We start from the raw sequence: 19,814 nt of genomic DNA, 5'->3' as shown, positions 1-19,814 counted from the left end.
ATTGAAAGGTGAACCCATTTATCCAGTGAGTTACAGTGATATATGCAAGTGACAACTTGATAGGTCTCTGTCGTCAAATATTCCTGTACACGAGGAGAACATCAACCCCTTCAAATGTGACAACGTTTTTGTGCACCGAGCCGAGGGCAGCTCCGTTGAAACGCCAGCCCAGAGCTTCCCTCTGCTTTTTTGGATTTCCATCCCGCCCTAGCGTGGCCGGTGATGCTCGTCCTTCAGCTGCCGTGACAGCAGGAATCCAGCCCCATGTGCCTGCGCTTGGGCACCTTTCCAAAATCAATATTTTAAAGAAACTGAGATTATTCCTCCTACTGGAATCATGATTCATGCAATGATAGCATCAATATTAATACAATAATCGAACTTTAATTTCGGTTGCTAAGTAACCTGTCATCCCCACAGAGCAAACTGGACTCGAACCAGAACAGCTGAAAATGGAGAAAACTTGATGTGAAAAAGGAAATATTAAGGGGGGGGGTTTTTTGAAATGTCAGTCGAGTACCAGTTTCTGCAGAACCATCCTCTCGGCTCAGCTACAAGCCAAGATCTTCCCTTTGCAAATGTTCCCTTTCTGCCTTTGCCCCAGTCCCGCTCTCCTGCCCGAGCCCCGAGCCTCTCCTCCCCAGCTGGGCACCGACCGCGGGCAGCGCTGCTGCGAAGGGCTCGGGCAGGATTGGTGCCGCGGCTCTTCCTTGGCTTGGTGGATATTCAAATCTCCTGCCACTTGGTATTCAAAAGGTAATCGTCGTCAAGAAAAACAAAGTAAATATAACCCCTGAAGTTCATTCTGCTGCGTGGGTGACGTCTGTAAGGTTTTTCAGCATGAAATGTGAGTCGGTAAGAGTCTGAGTCTCAAAAGGTCAAACAGATTTCTCAGTTCAGGCAGATTTCATGTCAGAAACGTTCAGCTACTGCCGCGCTCGTGTCGCCTCGTGAGCGCCGTGGTTTAAGCACTCGCAGCCGCCGATGGTGCCGGCGAAGGGGGAGGTTTGCGTTTCTGCTGGCCTCGGGGTTTGGGCCAGGGTGGCCGTTGCCCAGGCGGCGGGCGCCGCTCGGTTGGATCTGGCGCGGTGCTCAGCACCCGGCACAGTGGGGTCTGAGCTCAGAGCTGCCGGCAGCACCGGAGCCACTCCGCAGCCACAGCGCCCATCGTCCCATCGCTGGCAGAAAGGGCCATGTCTGGCTCTGTTCGCATTCTGTTGAAATAAAGGATCAAGAAGAAATAGTTAAAGAAAAGATAACCTGATTTTCTTTTTTTTTCCCGCACGCTTTTGAAGATGACCAATTCAGTGTTTTTCTTCTGGCAAACTATTTTGTCAGAGAAATCCCAGAGAGCTCCATTTCTGCCGTTTGAAGGTTATCTAATAGATTTCAGTGTGGCCAGTTTAGAAGGATGTGTCTTGACGTGCAGAGAGCTGGGATTAACAGAAGAGAGGAAAATGACTTATTTCAGTAGCTTTTTAAGTAAAAACTGTAAGTGCATTTAAAAGAGGAAAGCCCATGCAAAGTATTTCCATTGTACTGGGTTTTTTCATTAAGCATTATCTTGAGACACCCAAAGAAGTCTGTTTATCTAGGAAATGAGATTTTGTTTTGGTAGATGATGCAAGTGGAGGTTGGGAAAGGGTATCGGAGCCAGCTGGTGCAGAAGGAAAAAAGAAAAGAGGTCATTCATTATAATTTGTCCTCATGGTTGCCAGCAAAACAGAGGAAGGAACATGTCCTCTGGGATTTCCCAGCTGGCAAGAACATCCTTACAGGCTGACTTCCAAACACACCAGCAAACAGAGGTGGGGGGGGGAATAAAATCACTAGAGACCTACATCTCCGTGGATTATGTCAGCATGTTGGCTAGCGCTGTGGTGGTTTTACTCTGAGGAGTTGCACGATGGTGTGAAGTAGAAATAAGATCCCCAACTCTAGGAACATAATCCAAATTGCTCCTATTTTTGTTTTTCAGAGCTCATCAGTGTTTCTCCGCCTTTTCTGTCTTTGCCTTGCTGTGCTTTGCTCCTCCTAAAAAGCAGTTCTGCCTTTTGACCACGTGTGATCCCTGTGCAGAGCACGGCGATGGCCACGGAGAGATGCCTGGCAGGTCTGTCACAGTCAGCAGGATGTTTTTTCATTTTCCAGACATCAGCTACCTCATTTTCCACTGACTGTAATTTCCTTCTTGTCTCTCTAATTAGCTCACCTAATGCATTGGCTGCAAACAGCGACCCAGTCTGCTCTTTCTTCTTTTCACATATCGATACATCATCCGCTGTGACTACTAATTTATACAGCCCCAGCTGTCCTGCTCCCTCCTCTTTCTACTCGCTTGCCTGTTTCTCCACCTGAGGTTTGGTACCGCGGGATGGGAAGCCTTCTGACCGCAGGGCTCCCTGCCCGGGCTCGCCATGAATTACACATGTTGAGCTGGACCTAGACCCCGGACAAGTACATTTCTGGATCAAAAGTTGCCTAAGGGCCAAGACTCTCTCTGTGGCATTTATTTGTACAGAAGGCGGTTCAGGCAAGTCTCTGTCGGAGCCTTCTGGTGCTCCTGCAGAATTACTATTAAATGGCCATCATTTAGTTGTTTCTTGGGAACCTTGACCCCGCCTGGATGCAGAGATCAGCAGGCGCTCGGCAGTTTTCACTTGGATTTATTGCCACTGCAAACAAATGAAATCATGCCGAACTCTTTTCTCTCTCACTTGTGCCATCGTGTAGTTGATTAGCTTTATGGGCAGCTGTCAATTGAAGGCAGACTCTTTTGTGCTAATCATCAGCAGATCTCACGTGATTTTTTTCTGAGTGTTGTTAGCCTGTTCACACCAGGCAGTCACGGCATGGACGTTGGAGAGGTGCTCGGTGTCGTCTCCTAAGTCAGAAAGGAGGTCCCGCAGCATGAGCAAACCCGCCGTCGAGTGAGAACCCAGAGGCCTCTTTGCCATGGGCGGTTCTCAGGGATGTTCTCCCTCCCAGCAGTCCTCGTAGGCTCTGCTTGATTACCTCTTAGCTCTCCAGAGGTTTCCTTGTTCTGCTCAGATTTAGTGTCTCCGTGGCTCTGCCACAACTGGAGCTCAAGGTCTCATTTGCTAGGTCTGATCTGTATTTTGTATCACATATATCTGTGATAGGTGTTTTATCACTGCAGGCACGAGGTCTTGAGTAGTCGCTCCAAGCCCCCTGTCACCTTCAGGTGGTTAGTGCCTGTGGTACCTGATATCAGCTGAGTGCCGGCACTTCATTGCAAATCCTAATCCTGTTTATAAGGTCTGGTCCAAAGAAGTGAGAAAAGCTTGCAGAACTTTATGTGATTTTAAAAAAAAAAATTCACTTTCATGTCTTAAAATTCCGAAATGCAAATTAAAGGAGGCAGGGGGATTAAATCCACTTACTCTGGGAAGTATCCTTTTTGGGGGGGGGGCTGGGGTTTTTTTTTTTGTTTTGTTTGTTCGTTTCACTTCGTTTGCATGGTTTTCTTTCAAGGCATAGTCCAGAAGCACTGACGTCAGTGAAAGTTTTGCTGTTGACTTCAGCCGCAGCAGGATGTCTCTGAGGCCAGTTTGGGTTAGGCAGGGCTGGAATACAGAAAGGGCTGCTGTAGCGTGCATGTCCCGCTCAGTGGCTGGGGGAGGGATGGGCTCACTGGACCTGGGGGGTTTTGAAGAGCGTGCGCGTTGTGCAGTTGTTTGGGCAGATGGACGGATCCTTCTCCCTCTGCTAAAACTGGTGGTGCTGCAGCAGACACCAGCCCGCCACTCCTGCTTCATCACCAGCACCGAACGTATCGCACCTCCGCTTGCAGGAGAGTATCTGGTGTTACCTGAAACGAAAAGCTCACCGTCCTGCTGGGTGAGCAGTTTAACTTGCCGAGCTTAATGTGATTGTTGTTAATCCTCCGAGCGCTGCGCTTGTCTTCCAACGATAGGCGATGAAGTAGGGAGCTGCAGTGCTCGGTCTGCAGTGAGCCCTGGGTCAGTGGCGCTGAGCTTCCTTAAGCCACAGTGCATCCTGCACGAAACAGCCTGGTGTTGCCCCCCGGGATGGGGGGGATGTGTAAGCCCGTGGGATTCCCAGCCCCCTTCTAGAGAAAACGGCTGCGTGCACGCAGCGTGCCCCCATGCCGTGCAGCTCTCGGGCCCTGCCACGAACCACGTCTGCAGGGTCTCGCTTGCTAGGGCTGCTCTAGCTTGAAATAAAGCCTTGTTGGGTAAACATGATGAAATGGTGCCTGATAAATAACAGCAATAAGGAGTACATGTGCCTTTTCCCTTCTGCTGGCGAGCGTAGCTAACAGCGAGTTGAGAAGTCTCTGTTTGCACAGACATGACAGCACCAAGATGCTCCCGTCGGCTCCGCTCCCGTTCAGGGTGCTGCCCCAGCTGGATCGCGTGGTGCTGAGCCGTGCTGGGCACGCAGAGACAGAGCCTCAGCAAAGTCACCTCTGTGCTCTGAGCCAAGGTAACGCGCGACTCGGGAAAACTTGACATTTTAGACTCTGCCGCTTCAGAAAACGCGTGTGGCTGGATGCTGGGGGGGAGCGGTGCAGCCCCGGCGCCGGGATTTCAGCGGAGCCATCCCGCCTTGCGGAACTTGCGCACCCCTAGGAAGGGAATCCGGCCGCCTTCGGGGCTGTGCAGCGGGGAAGCAACACCGTGCTTTGTATTGCTGAGTTTTTCTTTGTATCTGAATGAAATTCTCGCTAGATAAACCATTAGTCTGGGGTTTCAAAGGAGCTTGGAGTTAGATACCCAGCTCCCCTTGCTGTGCTTTTTCAAAGGTGAAAAGAGAAATTAATCGCAAACGCACAAGGGGAGGGAGTGCTACAGCAAGTGCAATCTTTGAACGTGATGCTTAGTGGAGCTAAAGAAGCTGTTGCCTTCAAAAACTGAGAGTCAGGGGACACGGTAATCTTACGCTTGGACAGTGAGAAAGGCCAGTCTCTGTCAACCTTTTCTTCCAGCCTGCACCGATCTGCATGGGTGAGGGGCTTCTTCCTCCCCAGCGCTGGCAAAGCTATCCCACATCAGACCTCGAGTGTCTGTGGGAGTCTCGTGCACGAGCCTGACACGACAGAGACATCGCTAACCTATACCAGAAGGTAGACTTTTCTTCCCTCTGCATCTTCTGGCTTTCCTGAGGGTGGTGTTGACGTTTCTAAACAACAGTTCTCCAAAAGGCTCTTCTCTTTTTCTGATGTAGGCTATATGGAGTCCACTTACAGTCTTTGTTAATGGGAGTTATCCGTGTCTTACGGGAGAACACCGTTGCCCGGGCATCTGTATCAGTGTTGCATCCCTCAGCGCGGCATCTGCACTTGAAACGGATCCGTCTAGTTTGTCTGCCATAGGAAATAGTTTTAATTCTAACTATATAACGTAGTTCTACAATCCACCACATTTTGTAAAGCTGTCTGCATGGCTTTGATCCCGCAGCAGCCCAAAGTACTGCCAAATACTCCCAAAAAACACCAAACAAAAAAGCCCCCAACCCAAACCCAACCGCAGCCCCCCGCAGCCAGGGAACGGCGTGGACCCGCGGCTGGCAGAAGGCACCGCGTGCTGTGCTGGGTGCTGCTGCTGAGGCCCCTCTCACCGGGGAGCTCGGCTGCGTGCGATGGGCCGTTCAGCCCCTCGGGACACGCACCGGTGTGCCGCCTCAAACCCCGTCTGTGCCCAGCAACGGGAGGTCCGGAGGGCTCCCCGAGGTGCTGGGCGCGCTGCGGGTCTCTGACCCTCGTGAGCGTGGCCGTGCTGCAGGAGCTGCACGAGCTCTTGCCCTCGGGCTGCAAACCAAAGCCGCTGGAGCCCTACGGGGGGGCTAGATCAAAAGGCAGAAATCGCTGTTAAGCACACAAATTTTGCTGACTTTCAGTAGGCGTCAGGTCCTCCAGTGCCTCTTGTTCTTTCAAAAAAAAAAAAAAAATAAAGGACCTTGATTAAAGCAATCGCAACAGAGAGTAAGCCAGGACTTTGTAATTGTAGGGAGCCTTGACGTTGTCTTCTGAATATGTTGAGGGCAAATTATCCATTGCAAATTACTTTGATCACTGCCTCCATTATTTGGTCTTAATCCTAACTTGATACCTCAGGCTAGATGATAAAATTCTCCCATTGCAAACAAATTACACCTTTTTTTCTTTTTTTCCCCTCTCCCGAGGATTTCAGTTGTTCTTGCCGATGTGATTTCTTGGAGGTAGGCTTCTGCTTCTTTCCTTCTTCTAAACTATGTATTTTTCACAGTTCTGATTTTTCTGCAGCTATTTATTTTTGCTTTGAAGGAAAGTAGAAATCGGACCTAAATAAGGTGCTCGCTTTTTCTCTGAGGCAGCTGTGCTGGGACAGAACCCATCCTTCAGATCTGTTACCTTTTACACAACACAGATAAATTAATTACAGGGCTTTCCCCTGACATCGAGACTCTTGCCTGCAAATGTTCACATAAAAGATGAATGACAATGAGATTCTCATTACAGCTTGATGAATTAGCCTTTTCACTTCAGTTACAGCAAAGTCTACTTCATGGACAACAGTCTTGTTTAGGCCCAGCCATTTTTTTTTTCCCCCTCTCTTTGAATTCAAAGCAAACATTTGCTGTCAAACTGCTTCTCTCGGTGCAATCCGTTATTTTGCACTGCCCATTGGAACCTTTCGCTTTTCCGGGGCGTTTGCCACACCAGATTACCAGGAAACATGTTACTCCTCAGCAACGTCTTCCTCATTTCCTGTAGGGCAGCGGGTTGTACACCTGCGGCTGCCTCCAGACGGGGAAGCTTCCTGTAAAACAAGGACCAGAAGACCGCTGCCCCGCCATCCCGCGCGTAATCCCCCTGACCCAGACAGGCCCCCCGCCTCCCCGCCAGCTCGGGTGCCTCAGGGACAGAGCGGGCGAGGGGGGGTGGGACGGGAGGGGTCGGTGTCCCCGTGGGACGGGAGGGGTCGGTGTCCCCGTGGGACGGGAGGGGGTCGGTGTCCCTGTGGGACAGGAGGGGTCAGTGTCCCCGTGGGATGGGAGGGGAGGGGTCCACGTGCCCATGGGACAGGAGGGGTTGGTGTCCCTGTGGGACGGGAGGGGTCGGTGTCCCCGTGGGACGGGAGGGGGTCGGTGTCCCCATGGGATGGGAGGGGAGGGGGTCCGTGTGCCCGCAGTCAGCGCTGGCCATGACCGGGCCCCCGAGGGTGCGTCCCTGCTGCAGCCCCCGCTCTTGGGCTGTCAGCCCCGTCCCGTGCCCGCTCCCCCGCCGCTGGTGGGGGGTCGGAAGGGTTGTGGGTGAGGCCGAGCCGTGGGCTTTGCAGCTCTGCCAAGGCCAAGGCAGACGTGCTGAAATGTGGGAGACGCCCTTCACTGGCCTTGGCCCCAGCCTCTGTCGTGCTTCCTGCCCTAGCTCCTGCACAGCAATGTTGTCATTCTACTGCTATCTGTTTATTATTTTTATTTAAGTAGCAGAAGCTTAAAATAACATCAATATTTTATTTGGCTGGAGTGGATGTTGTAATACAAAAGCTAGAAGGGAAGAAAACCCAGTTATCCTCCAGCGAAGCAAAGGGGGGGAACAACTGCTGCCGACAGCCCCCGGCGTGTTCCCGACGGAGGAGAGGGGACTCGGCCCCCGCACGCCCCCCGGCCGGCCGGCTGCGAGGGGCGAGTGCCGTTTCTGTCTGTCTCTTCCAGGCTCTCGGGGCTGCGATGCAGCCGCCACACGGGGCACATCGGGGAGCTTTCATCTTCAGGGGAGTGCGGAGCAAAGCAGTGGGATGTCAAGGGTAGGACGGGAAGTCCTGCGCCAGCACCGACCTGCCTGCAGTCCGGTCCTGAGCCGGCTCGTGGCTGCGGGTTTGTTGGTGCGAGCGCGTGCTTCTCTGAGAACCACTGAGCACGCGAGTCTGCGGCGTGAAAATGAACGTGCCTAAAGCCGTTCACCGTGCCGAATGCGGGCTTCACCCGTGCAGAGGTCCTATGGCAGCGCAAATACTTAAAGAACGTCCTCGAGAGCCCACTGCATGTGCTGACGGATTTTTTTGGGGTGGTGGGTGGGGTGGTTACACCACCCCCTGAGGCATCTGCCGCTGGCCGCTGTGTCCCTCAAAGCAGCGCCTCGACAGGTTGCCTGGCCTCTTCCAGGGATCGAGGCGGTTCGTAGGAGCGTTGGGCAGGAGTGCTGCACAGGGATCCGAGGAACCCACGGCTGCCACAAGGACGAAAGCACAGGAAGAGAACGGTTATTTTGCAGACCCTCTTGGCGGTACTCGGAGTTAATGGTCAGGAAATGAACTTGGAAATATCTATCAGTTCTTTCATACCAACTAGGCGTGCGCACGCAATCATCTGGCCGAAGCGTTTAGTTAAAACTGAAATACAAATGGGCAGGAGGGCGACGTGCAGAGGATTGTCCTAGGAGCGGCACGCGCGTGCATTCGTTCCCAGTTCGTAAGCGGGTGGGACAAGTGAAGATACGGCCCCCCGTGCCCCCGCGTCTCCCTGCAGCAGACCCCGGCCCGAGCAGGCTGCAGCGCAGGGCACCTTGGCTTCCGGGGCGCAGGTGCCGTTTTGCCGACCTGTTCTGCCGTGAGAGGCCAAACGGTTTTCCTGGGTAATTTGAAAAGCTATTGTCTACACAAAACCAAAGTCAAAATAACCATCCCTGCCAGGTGCTGTTTTACAAAGAAAGAACATTGTGTGTCTTGCTGGTAGTTCTCGGCAGTTTATCATGTTCATTTGCTTGTATCTTTAAGTGTCAACACCTTGATCAATTTTATTGCACCTGCCTGTGGTCAGAATATTACTAATGGCAGCTCTGATTGGTGTTTAGGGACAGGAATAAGTCATTTATAATGACCATAAGTGAAAACATCAAAATATCGGTAGCAAAATTGTAGCCATAGCGTCAAGCTGTTGTTATTTATGTGGCAATATTTACTTGTATATCTTTTCTGTGTATCCCAGTGCTTCCCAGGCCACGCTCTCTTTGCTGGCTGCCCTTGGTTTTAAGAGGTTTGTGCGCTTCTGGAAGCACTGTCAGAACAAGGTGTCAGGCAGAGTGATGGCGATGGTCACCCGGCGACTTGGGCATCAGGAGGCAGCGCCTGTTCGTGTCGTCCCCTGCCTCCGGGGCAGGAGAGCCGAGCGTCGGTCTGAACCTCACCGACACACGCACGCGTCTTTGGGGACGTCGTAAGGTTTTCCAGAGTTCTCCAACCCCCCCTTATCTGTCTGCCCAACAACTCCCTTTCACCGAGGACAAGGCAAACATCGGAAAAAATTATTTTTCTGTGCACCCGGTGTGTGAAGGATGCGTGTGCAGGGGTGTCGGAAATAGGGGAACTGGGGCGGTTTGTCTGCCAGCCCCGCCTGCCCTGACGGCGCGATGGCTGGTGCACGGACCGTGGCACTGCTGGGTCCGGTGGGGTGTGCAAGGCAGCGCGGATCCGCCTGTGCAGCACCACCGAGGAGCGGTGGTTACGTCCCGCAGCGGGGCTGTCCCAGCTCTCCCATCCCAGCCCCGCGGCTCATTAAATCACCTCCCAGGGCACCTGCCGCCTTCCAGCCTGCTGGCAGCTTTTAAAGTCTCTGTAGGGAATACAGATGAGGGGAAAACACGCTCAGTCCTTTGCCAGCTGCAGCAAACAATTCTCCTCGCATACGATGACTGCAAGAGGTGCAAAGTCTCCACACGCGCCGCTGGATGTTTTTAACCTGCGGCCCCTTTGCTGCAGCAGTTTGTGTGATCACTCGGCCATTGCCGCTGCTGCTCATGACGACGTCTCTGTCCGTGTAATCGTTATATTCATGCGAGGCCAAAATGGTGATTGGCGTAAGCGACTCGCATGGAAGACAGCCAATGCTATCCATCAACCGAGGAGGAAATTGCTTTGATATCACGGTTTTCTCCTATAGAGGTATGTGTATAATGCAGCGTCACCAGAGCTTTAGGCATTTATTCACCGTTATGTTAAAAAACAAGGGCCTTACGCAACTCAGTTGAAAGAACAAGTCATTTCAGTCATAAAATCCCTGGGTGGAATTACTGCAGACGAGCTGGGGTGGGAGGGAAGGAGGGTGCTACCTCTTTTCCCCGCGCTCCCCGGGCAGGGCAGCTCCGCAGCAGGGACCCCTGGGCAGAGGAGCGAGGTGCCGCCGGGCAGCTGCTTCCTGGGGACCCGTCTGCGGCTCCGCACTGGGACCTGCTCTCGGGACTGCCGCAAACCCGGCTCTCCTTGCTAATCCAACCTGCCTGCGTTAGTCTCCTTTGTAAATATATATGATTTCTGAATTTCATTCTAGTCTGTTTCAAGCTATTTTATTGCCTTTAGAATGTTGTTTTATTATTCATTTCAGACAATTGCTTCGATTCTTCATTTTAGAAGTCCGCAGACAGTGAAACATGGGGATAGAAAGATGCAAAAGTCATTTGTACTGAGCAATCAAACGTTTTTGGCTTTTAACTTCTCTTAAAAACACTCGTTAAGAAATCCCCTTCCTCCTCGAACACTCCCTATGAAACATAGTTGCTGAAGCAGAGCATAATTATACATTTGAACAGAATACAATGATTGCATAAAATCTAGTGAGGGACTTGCACGTCCCCCCAGAGTCGTTGTGCCTGGGCGTCCCCGGCTCCTCAGCAGCGTCTCCTCACGGCGCAGTTGAGGACATCAGCGCGTCCCTTGCCTTGCGCGCATCGCATCGCCAGCCCTCGCCCACGGGGTCTTTGGTTGATGCTGTGGGTCGGGCTGTAAGGAACGGCTTCTCGGGGGCTTGGTGCCTGTGATGTGCCTGAGCGCCCGGGACAATGCCGCGCTTCAAAACCTCTCACCCTGCCTTTTCCCCCCCCCCCCCCCCCCCCCCCCCCCATTTTTAGAAATCGTGACCCTAAAGTAACCAGAGGGAGCCCGTATAATAAACAAACCAATCTGGGACATGATGTGTGTGACAATCACTTTGCCAGAGGCCTGCTGGCACTTCCCTCCTGGCATTCGCAGGGACTTTCACTGCCGTTTGAGGTGCAGCATCGTCCCGTCTCGCCGTCGGCGCTGGCGCGGGCGCCGTTCTGCAGGGAGGGGCACAGCTGAATTTGACGGCTGACCATGCAGGGCACGTTTTGCTCAGCTCTGATTCCCAGGGCTGGCTCTCCAGCAAGTTTCCCCTCCCGCTTCTCCAGCACTTCTTCGAGGAGCTGTCCTCACGCTCCTGCACCATGGCTCTGTGTCCTGGCACGTCGCCGCTGCTCCAGACGGCTCTCATCCGCGAGAGCCCTTGAGGGACACTTCTCCTTGCAGCGAGCTGCCAGAACAGGAGAATCCCCCGGGAATTGTGTCTGCTCTGCCTGCCAGCTCTTCAAGGAAAACTCCCGTCTCTCTAACCGTGAAATAAACCCAGGCAGAATATCGGTGAGCCATACGGACACGGAGCAGCGTAACACCCTGATGTAAAGCACTCCCTGCTGTCTCTGGTGCCAATTATCAACGCGGCTTAGGGCAAAGCTGAGACTTCTAATGCCCAAAGCATGATGCGCTCCTTTGACCTCGTAAATTATTTTTATTGCTGCTTTGGCTAGGTGTCTCTTTTGCAGGTTGCTGGGCTGTGAGCAGGTACACCAGAAATGGCGGAGACTGCAAATTTCAAAGGTACGCAGCGTTCTTCCACAGCACGTGGGAAACATTAACGTTTAGAACTCTCATTCTTGCGACATAGGTTAAACTTGGCACTGCAAACGGTACCACAGAGATGCCTTCAGTCCCTCGTTCTAACGCAAATTATACAAATGTCCGTGTTTACATCCTTACCTGGTACCTGAGTTGCTGCTGCCTGGGCTCTTCTGGGCGGCTTTTTCACGGCAGCTGGGATGGACGGAGGATTTTGGACGTGTGGGCACACGGCTGAGCTGGGGCCGGAGGAGGGGAGCGCTGCTCCGCCGACGGGCACTGCCGGAGAAGGGCAGGGTGCTCAGCCTGGGACCGTGCGCTGCCTGGGCTCCAGAAACAAGCCGTTTGCTTTAGTGAAGGCTGCTTAGCCTCCAGGCTCTTAGTGCCTGAGCGCCCGGGACAATGCCGCGCTTCAAAACCTCTCACCCTGCCTTTCCCCCCCCCCCCCCCCCCCCCCATTTTTAGAAATCGTGACCCTGACCCTCTTACACTCCTTTATTTCCTCTTAAATGCATGTTTTCCCCAAAGACAGTCTTTTTAAGGCAGTTCTAACAGGTTTCCAATTACTTTTCATCACATTAGTCTTCTGTTCTAAAAATTTCTCTCTGAACATTGAGTCCATTTCGAGAACTTGGGAGTTTTTTTTCTTCTTGTTCTATTTTTGTAAGGTGAGCGTGTTCACCAAAGAGCTTTCCCAAACCTCTCTCCTCTTTCCACGAAGAAAACCCCAGTGAATTGGTCAAAAATAGGACCAGCCTCTTCTGCTCTGATAGCAAGGTGCTTTTACCTTGCCTGGTTTGTGCTTCAGAAACTTGCTGATAAATGGCCCTCTTGTAGCAGGCGACTCGAACATTTTGGGTTAGGAAAATATTTAAATACGTGAACTTCAGATGTAATGAGAAGTGCCATTTTAAGTCATGTTGAGTAGGTACTTAATCTGTGCTTATGCTGAACCATATTCCAGACGGCATTTCAGCAGGTTTTCTGAAATCAGGGCTAACAGATCAGATATGGTCCATTTAAATCAATGAAGTTATTTTCATCAGCGTTACTAGTCCCTGGATCTTCCACAGTTGCAGAGGTGAGTTAACTGGTATTACGTTTGGGTATCAGTCAGGCTGCGAAGTAGGATAATAACCATTATATTCCTCTGTTTTAGATCCTGAGAGGAGCTGAGGGTGAAACACATTACTGAATATTCATTAAATTTGGGAAACTTCAAGTGGAAAAGCGTATCATAAAGATGAACATTTAAGATTGAAGGAAGAGCCTCTGTCCTTCCCATCAACTGGAGAGCAACAGCTAATGTCAGAAAGATTACTTCCACCACCCGGTAGTTCTGAGATTGTTTTGCAAAATGGCCACGAGTAAAGACTTGCCGTGCCGTGCTCCAGGACGGTCGTTTCCCGATTCCTCGCCAGCTGAAAGTGCGGGAAGTCGGATGTCGTGACCGTCGGAGCAAGGCAGGACAAGAGGGGAAAGGGGCTCACAGCACGAGAGCAAGGCGTCCCAGAGCGCTGCTGCTGCTCTCACAGCGCCAGGCAGAATTCGGTAGCGTCGCACGGGAAATACCAACTGCTCCTCTGCATCACACGCAGACGCGGAGCTGGATGAAATTTCCCGGAACGGGGCTAAGCACTTACAAAAGCGGTGCTGGCATCCCGTCGGAGGCAGGCTGACGCAGGACTGGCAGGAGTGATTGAATGCTGCTTTGCATGAGATGAAATGTCAATACTATTAATTTTATGGCGCAGCAGCCAAAATGCTTGTAACTGTCAAGGACTTTCATCAAAGTAACATCTTTCCATCTATGATGCTGGAGTCCAGAGGAATTTCAGTTTCTTACTCTTGAAGTCTTCTTTATGTAAAATAATAACAGTAAGAATAATTTTCTTAACAGAGTGCTTTCCAAAGCAGTTTTCGACATTTATAAAAATTGGGAGTTTTTACTGAAATAGAAATTACATAAGAAAATTGTTTCCTTCAAAAAGCATATAAAATATTTTAAATGTATCAAAATGATAATTTACATCTATTATTTCAATTATTCTTGAATATGGCAAAATCAAATGTAGAATGGCATCATAAATGGATAGAGTGAAGTCATCTGCCCCCCTCCCCCTTTTTTTTTAATTTGGTGGTGTTCTGCTGTGCGGTCCTCCGCAGTCCGAATTGGGGAATGCTTAGGTTCTGAGAAGCCCGGGAGGTTTAGGGCCAGGGCTAAGACCAAGGAGAAGGGAAACCGAGCTCCTTCAAGTCCAGCCACTGAGCCCTGGAAAGCATTTCATCTTCCCTCCCAAAGACGAAAAACAGAATAAAATTGGAAGCTATTTATTTAGTGTAGCCCTTTTATCTTGTCCGTGTTGGGGCTCTGTTGTGATTGTTTATTTGCAAGCCCTGGAGAACTGAGGCTTAATGGCACTGGTGTTAATTAGAAGTCAATTTCTGTGATCGCCCAGGAAGTGCTCGTATTCCCGTCCGGCCATGGAGAGAGATCGGCACCACGTCACTCCGACAGCCAGTCTCGACGAAGCAGTCACCATTCTCACACAGAATATTCAAAATAATTCCCTGGAGCGCAGTGTAAGAAAAATATAAGGAAAAAAGGAAATTGCGAATTGCCGTGGGACTTTACACAGACCAGCAAAGAGCTGCGTTTCAGAACCACCGTAGCGCGTGTGGAAGGCTTGCCTAGAGGAGGAGCGACGGACGTCAGCGCAGCGTAGCTGCAGGAGCGAGCCGTCCCAGCAGCGTGCTGGGCGTGCAGCTATCCCGCGCCCGGGGCCGGCAGCGCTCCGGCTGGGTCACCGGCTGAAGGACGCTGCTCCGCCGGGTCCTCGCACTGCAGCATTTTCTGCAGCCTGTCATATGGTTAATATCTGCAAAGCTTGTGATTTCATTGTTTGATATAATTTTATTCAATAAAGCTGCCTCATTGCATAAAGGTCTTGGTATTTAATATTTAATAGCACAAATCCCACGTGAGTCCTAGGCAGAGGATGAAAATTACATTTCAAATTAATGTGCGCTCAAAGCCTGCTCTTGTTTCTTTCTGCATTTAAAGGCCAACGGCCATTTTCAAGCGCGGTACCAGCTCCCAGAGACGAGGTCCGTATCGTCCTCTTTCAGAATGGCTAGTTATCATCAAAAGACGTGGTAATAACTGTTCATATGCCAACACCCATTTCTGGTGGTGTTGGCAACGTGAAGACAGACGCTGATCGACGGCGTTTCTCCTCCCGGAGCCGCGCTGCGCAGGGGGAGCGCCATGCACCTGCACCGCACGTCGTGTCGCGGGGACGCAGCCCATTGCAAAGGTTCCTCGTTACTGGTGACGCAAAGAGCTAATGAGTAGGGTAACGGTGTGACTGCGGTCCCCGACGATGGGCTGAGCGCAGAGTCATCTGCAGGAAAGGAGCTTCCCGGCAGCATCGGAGCAGGAGCCCCCGTTATCCCGGGGTTATTGCCCTCCTGGGGACGGGGAGCGGCCAGCTCGGCGTCACACCTCACCGGTATTTTCCAGCAAATGAATTCTATCATGAGGTGATCGAAACATGTTTTAACAGGCTTGTGGCTTTTGCCACTGAGGGCCAGGGCACTCCCGGGACCGTGGCTTTTGAGTAACGTGCTCCAGCTCTTCAACAAGTCTTCAGCTGTTACAAGCGTTATAATGTACGTGACTTTGGTGGAGATATTCAGCTTGCCCTGTTTGCATCAGCATTGAAGTATGCCAGTTTTTCTGAAAACGTGGGTCAAAATTTTTCTTTCTGCTGTATAGGTGAAGACAGTTACCTCCAGCTGGGTGCCCCGCGTACCACGGTCATTTCAGCACGGCCGCCTGGGATCCACGCCGTCTTTTATGGCTCTGTCGTGCTGGCAGCGTGTGACAAAGGACGCCCGCAGCAGTGTCCATGGCAGAGCCCTCCTGCACGGCTTTGGGGTCTCCCGTGGTGGCTCAGCTCGCTGACACCAGCACGGAGCGGCTAAGGACGCGCAGCAGCAGGTTTCAAACAACGCGTCTCTCGCGGCTGGAGCAATAACCAACAGCTCTTAGAACCTACCCGGTCCTGCGGCAGCGCGTTTCCAGGCTCGGTTTTCAGAGCATCGTCAGGCCATCAGAACTGGCCGTATTTTCAAAGGATTTCAGCATGCAGCGCGTACCTGGTATTTCACATTCTTTTACAGATTTGGCTGTTTATAGCACTGCTTTCAGGGAGCCGAACTCAGCGGTGACTCCTGACGTCTGACCCCAGACAGTTACTCATCAAAGCATGCTATGCACTTACAAATTAAACAGACGCTATTTTAAAGCCCAGTCTGGCAAACACTCAGCAGCCAGTTTGGTACTTATCACTTGGATTATCCTAAGTGCCTTCAAGCTCGCTTCCCGAATAAGCTTTATTTATATATTGTGAATAACTGCGTCCAGGCCAGGCAGAATCTCTGCTCTCAGTCTCGGCGGCGGGGAGGAGAGGCAGGAACGGCTGTGCTCTTTCTGTGCTGCTTTGAAAGCCTGAAGTGCTCCAAAAGGAAGGTCAAACAAAGCGTTTCTTCACATTAATTCCTTTGAGTGGCATTTAGACTTAACCAACTGCGTTACAGACTTTTATTACAATAGCAGAGTCGGTGCTGGGAAGTTGGTGCTCTCGCATGGTTTGTAGCTCTAGCGCTGCGGAGACCTTTTAAGAGCATGGGAGCTGCTGAAGAGAATTACCTTGATGTACTCTGGGGCCTCTCTCTGCTGTAATTCTGCCATCCCCTCCAGCGGTGGGGAATTAACCGCGCGGTGCTGCTGCTCTCTGAGCGCTGCCGGGTTTGCTGCCGGCCGATGCCGTCTCCTGCCCGGCCGGCGGCTTCCAGCACCGGTTACCTCCTGCGGACACAAACCCTTGGAAAGGCAACGGGACGTGACGGCGGGAGAGCAAAGCTTCGGCGTACGCCGGGCGCAAGCGCAGGATGTGCAGCGCGTTCTGCCACAGCAATGGCTCCTCTGCGCCTTCCCAAAGCCCTCCAGAGCGGGGCGACACGGCCTGAAGTATCCTTCCTGGGAAAACCGCGGTGAAGCATTACGGTTCTAGCTCTGGCTGCAGAATGCTAATCTTGCAAACGCTCTATGAAACGAAAGGATGACGATTTCTTTACTTTCTCTCTGACGAGTTTTAGCACAAATTATTTCCTTTTTGTTTCTGCTGGGATAAGGTTTGAGCTGGAAATCTGCACCTAATTTTTTTGTTCTTGAGACATAGCAGCCAAAACTGTGTTCAACTTGTCACGCAGTTTATAGACCCACACCTAGCAATAGACATTGTCCCTGAGATGTAATTTTCTATAGCCGCAGTGAAATTGATATATAAATATATATATACACACATTCAACATTTCAGATTATGTAATTCCACCATCTGCTGCTTTACGTAAACAGTGCTCATCTTCCACCTCTGCTGCTTTACATAACGGTGTCCCCCATACAACTCATTACTTAGGTGCAACATGGGGCAGCCGATGAGGGAGGGACTGTACTTTTTGTTCTCCTCTAACAGCATACTCCTTCCTTCTAGTGAAGCAGAGGTGGAGAACTTGCAAAGCAGAAACACCACGTATTGTAACTTTGCCCATTTGTTTCCCACGTACTGTCTTTGTTCTTACATATGCAAACCAGGCAGATTGTGTTTACTTTGATAAGCAACTTTACCGCAGGGTCGAGTAGAAAGAGAAGATTGGCAGGAAAGGAGCAAATCCCCCTTAAACAAAAATGCCTGCAATAATTAGCAGATGTGGCAAAAAAGGGTTGATAAACAAGTAAAAGGTGAGAAGTGAAAGGTAAGCTTCAGGGCAATTCATTAAGATGGTAAATGAAGAGCAACCCAAAATTTCTGCAAGCATTTAGCAGATGGGAGGGTATTCTGGGAGCATGGCGTTTGTTCAAGCAGTGAGTAAAAGCTAGAAATACACGGATTTTTTTAAAGGATCTTTGGTTTATTTCTCAGAAGCAAGCCATGAGATAGGCAAGGCAGTGTTTACATTTTCTTTGCCTGCATTTGTATTTCTGCTGCTCAGGGAGCCTAAAACCCCCCCAGCCTGCTGTTCAAAGTTGGAGACCCCACACCCAGCCCTGCTTCTCCACCGCAGGTGCCAGTACAGTGATTGAATGAACCTGCGGCGCACACGCAGCTGATGCTTTGGGATCTCACTTGCAGCCTGCCGTGGAGCCGGGTCCTGCTGCTGTGCACCCTTCCCGGAGGGTGCTCCCACCGCCGCAGCCCCCAGAAGGCGGCCAGGCGCTCACGCTGCTGACCGGGGCTCCCCATGTAGCAGAGGAGATGCGAGGCCAAGCCAGAGCTCAGGTGGGCTCATCCCCCCTCTGTGACTGTCAGGGTAATTAATTGGCTGAGATGAGTCACTCCAGGAGGTGGATGGATTGGGAGGTGGATAAAATGTGGGGGGTGACCCTGCCTCCGCCCCTGTCCTGGTGCATCCTGGGTTTCTGTAGCTGGCTGAGCCCACGTGAGAGATTTGGGTAACTGCAACTGAAAGCTGGCTGCTGCTGGATGAAGGGGCTTCTGCTTCATAGCAGGGGTGGGGGGGCTGGCACCCTTTAAAGCTCTTCTGAAGATTCTTAAGAGACTTGGCCCCAGGCTCTCTCCAGAGCTTTCTTGCTCCTACCTCGAGGAGAAGGCTTGCTTTAATGACTATGCCATCACCCCAGTTGATAGTATTTTAAAGACTGGAGCACGCTTGACTCCTTGGGGTGGGCTGCTTTATGACAGTTATTGTTAGGGTTCTTTTTGGGGGGAAGGGGTTGGAAGTGCCCTGCAGAGGCAGGACTGCCTTCCATATGTTCAATTCTTGGTGGTTTTATTTTTGATTAGGAGCAAGGGACTGATATATGTTATGAGGAAGTGATGAATTACCTGGCATGTCGAGCACTGGGGATTTTCTCACATCAGGATGATGGTGATTGATTTTTCTTTCTTTTTTTTTTCTTTTTTCTTTTTTTTTTTTTAAATCTGCAGCAGAGGAGTTTCTTGATGCCTGATTGCAGCCGACAGGTAAGCTGTGGAACTGGCTCACTGGTGGCTGTGACAGAGCTTCCTATCCCCACTAAATTTTAGACTTTAATGGCTTGCTGAAGACATGCTGTCAGGATGATGGAGATGGTGAGATTATTAAATGAGGACATCTTCTACTTGCTAAATTGCTTTAATCTCACAGGAGGCTATATTAGCTCATATTGGCCACCCCTTTATAGGGGTTAGAGGAGAAAGCAAAGAAACAAAGAGCAAGGATGAGGACTGCAAAAACCCAGCAGTGTTTGCTTTCCTGAAAAGCTGTCGCAGAGCCCAGGAAGGAGGGTGGGAATCGCACCTCGCTCTGCCCGCGCTGCTGGCACAGTGCTGGTCAGAGAGGAGGCAGGAGATGAGTTTAATTGATCCCAGCACGTGCTGGTTCCAGAGGACGATTATTAGCTTTGGTGTGTGAAGCACAGCACATCTGGTGTCCCGTCCCTTGCTGGCCATGGAAATGATGAAGAAGTTATTCTGTGTCAGGCTGCTTTTTCCTGCACTCTGTTATGTGGGCTAAAGTCCCGTACCGGGGGAGAAGAGGGTTGCAGCATGGGGGCTGGAGTTTGGGTCCTAAAGTTGAATATCTGTTTCTCTGGAAACTAGATTGCAGTTGCAACTTAGATAAAATTGCTCTTTTCAAAAAGAAATGATGGAATTGGTTTGGACTAATTAGAGTTGTTCCGACATCTTGGGTGTGATAGCGTGACTTGAAATCCCGTGCACTCCATTTGTTCTCAGCTTGGGAGATGGAGGGAGAAGGAGGCAGAAAATACCGAAAGGACCAGAAATTAGGAAGGAGCTGAAAAAGGAATGAAGAAAAAAACAGAAGGGGGAAGATCTGTGTGAGGAGCAACTGATACAGTAAGTGCAGCTATCCTCAGGCAGCATCCACTGCGAATGGGAAGGCATACACCTACATTCCCAAGGTGAAGTAGGAAATAATGTGTGAGCTATTGGTGATTTCTCTTACGGTTATTAGTTGCTTGCTGAATTAAGTTCTGTTGGATGGCTCTGCAGAAAGGACAGTGGTAAGAGCTGTAATGTGGTGATAAGCACTTAAGGCACGGCTGCTGCGCTGGCACGAGGAAAGGTGTGCTGG

At 51.1% G+C, this 19,814-nt stretch overlaps 1 long non-coding RNA gene across 1 annotated transcript; it reads left to right on the top strand.

Moving 5' to 3' along the window:
- Positions 1–17,784: 17,784 nt before the first annotated feature.
- On the top strand, positions 17,785–19,519 carry LOC129215142 (uncharacterized). Its single transcript, XR_008579919.1, has 3 exons — positions 17,785–17,995; positions 18,665–18,700; positions 19,454–19,519. It is a non-coding gene; the product is annotated as an uncharacterized LOC129215142 (long non-coding RNA).
- Positions 19,520–19,814: the final 295 nt, after the last annotated feature.

The sequence above is a fragment of the Grus americana genome, chromosome 19 (assembly GCF_028858705.1).
Source record: "Grus americana isolate bGruAme1 chromosome 19, bGruAme1.mat, whole genome shotgun sequence".
Classification (NCBI taxonomy): domain Eukaryota; kingdom Metazoa; phylum Chordata; class Aves; order Gruiformes; family Gruidae; genus Grus; species Grus americana.
Note: the sequence above shows the minus strand (reverse complement) of the source record. Positions and strands in the feature narration are given on the sequence as shown.